The 2,255-nt window shown below is 41.2% G+C and overlaps 2 non-coding genes across 2 annotated transcripts; both read left to right on the forward strand.

Moving 5' to 3' along the window:
• The first annotated feature begins 102 nt into the window (after positions 1 to 102).
• Trnag-gcc (transfer RNA glycine (anticodon GCC)) lies at positions 103 to 173 on the forward strand. Its single transcript has one exon. It is a non-coding gene; the product is annotated as a tRNA-Gly (tRNA).
• Positions 174 to 1,258: 1,085 nt separating this feature from the next.
• Trnag-gcc (transfer RNA glycine (anticodon GCC)) lies at positions 1,259 to 1,329 on the forward strand. Its single transcript has one exon. It is a non-coding gene; the product is annotated as a tRNA-Gly (tRNA).
• The last annotated feature ends 926 nt before the right edge of the window (positions 1,330 to 2,255 follow it).

Genomic DNA, 2,255 nt, shown 5'->3' on the forward strand with positions numbered 1-2,255 from the left:
CTTAAGCCAAAACCAGATTCACATTATCGTGCTCTGCAATGACAGAAACTACCGTCTCCCATTTTTGTCCATAGTATTGTCAGGTTGGGCTACTCCACACAAGCACTGGTGGTTCAGTGGTAGAATTCTCGCCTGCCACGCGGGAGGCCCGGGTTCGATTCCCGGCCAGTGCACACCAACTTCTTGTTCGATTCCCTCCAACCTCTCCTGACCTTCAATTTCCAAAGCGGTAAAGTTCCCCTTCCAGAAATCAATACTCCTTCTAACACACAATCGTATCTTTTTCTTGTTTGTGTTTTTCTTTTACTCACTAAAGTAAAGCGATTTATAATCGGGTAAAAGCTCAGTCGGGTTGGATTCCCAGCCACTCCATACTATTGTTCCTACTGTGTTATTCTGTAAGGCCTCGGCAAGTCTTGTTTGTGAAAGATCAGTTACTACTACTACTACTACTACTACTACTACTACTACTACTACTACTACTACTACTACTACTACTACTACTACTACTACTACTACTACTACTACTACTTCTACTACTACTACTACTACTGCTGCTGCTGCTGCTGCTGCTGCTGCTGCTGCTGCTACTACTACTACTACTACTGCTACTACTACTGCTACTACTACTACTGCTACTACTACTGCTACTACTACTGCTACTGCTACTGCTACTGCTACTGCTACTGCTACTGCTACTGCTACTGCTACTGCTACTGCTACTGCTACTGCTACTGCTACCACTATCTTTATTTCATCACGGGGTCACTTTCACTTCAAGTGGTCTTCCAGTGAGCCATAAAAATTAAGAAGACTATTACATAAGTTACAACAATATGTAAAATTATATTAATTAGTGATCTTAAAATACAGTAATGAAAGTGGTACAATGAATTTTGATTAAGGATTTACAATATACAAGCTCCTAGAATTTACGCAATAAAAATTATACGATTTTTTTAAAAGTTCTATAATTCACTTAGGTTTTACTTAATTTCACTTCCATTTTTCAGAAATATATGTACAAGAACTTAACGAAGCGGACATCCAGGCATAACAATACCTTCAGCCTTTTCCAGGTCTTCTTTGCTTGGCTCAGTATTCCTTTATTACGATAAAAACATTTTCTGTCAGCTCTAAGAGCTCGGTTTGGGCACTTAAGCCAAAACCAGATTCACATTATCGTTCTCTGCAATGACAGAAACTACCCTCTCCCAGTCTTGTTCATACTATTGTCGGGTTGAACTGTTTTACGTAAGCACTGGGGGTTGAGTGGTAGAATTCTCGCCTGCCATGCGGGAGGCCCGGGTTCAAGACCCGGCTAGTGCATGCCATAACAATACACACAGCCTTTTCCAGGGTCCTTTCTGCTTGGCTCAGTATTCCTTTATTGCGATAAAAACATTTTCTGCCAGCTCTAAGAGCTCGGTTTGGACACTTAAGCCAAGGCCTGATTCACATTTTCTCGCTCTGCAATTACAGAAACCACCAGTGTGCACTACAAACCTACAGATTCTCACAGTTATTTGTTGTATTCATCGTCACATCCATCACATGTCAAGAACTCCATTCCTTATTCTCAATTTCTTAGACTTCGACGTCTATGTAGTGATGACTCCGATTTTTCCAGCAAATCAGAGGAGATGTGCCAGTTCTTCGAAAAACGTGGCTATCCTGTCTCTGTGGTCAAAGCGGGCCATCATCGCGCCCAACAATTTGATCGACAGTCATCACTACAAACGTCACAAAAAGAGATAAAAAAACCAGAATTCCATTCACCCTCACTTTCCACCCTCATAATCACGCAGTCAAAAGTATTATTCTTAATAATTTTAAATTACTCCAAAATGATCCCGAGACTGGTAGAATCTTTTCGCAACCTCCACTTATTTCATTCAAACACGACAAAAACGTAGGCAACTTTTTAGTTAGAAGTGCGCTCAAAGCTAACGAGCAACCCGCCACTTTCAAATGTAGGCGCTCACGATACAAAACTTGTCTTTTCAGTCTTAACACTAGCAAGATAGATATCGGGACCTAAGCGATCTGTTAAGATCACCGATCGTTTCACATGTACCTCCGCAAATGTCATTTATTTCATAACCTGTACGTTATGCAATAAATTATACATTGACGAGACAGGTGGACGACTAAGCGACCGATTCCGCGAACATCTTCGCGATGTTGAGAAGAATGACAAGGATCCATCTAAGCCAAACGCTCGTCATTTTAATCTCCCTAACCACTCCAAAAAA

This window comes from Montipora foliosa, chromosome 3, assembly GCF_036669935.1.
Source record: "Montipora foliosa isolate CH-2021 chromosome 3, ASM3666993v2, whole genome shotgun sequence".
Classification (NCBI taxonomy): Eukaryota; Metazoa; Cnidaria; class Anthozoa; order Scleractinia; family Acroporidae; genus Montipora; species Montipora foliosa.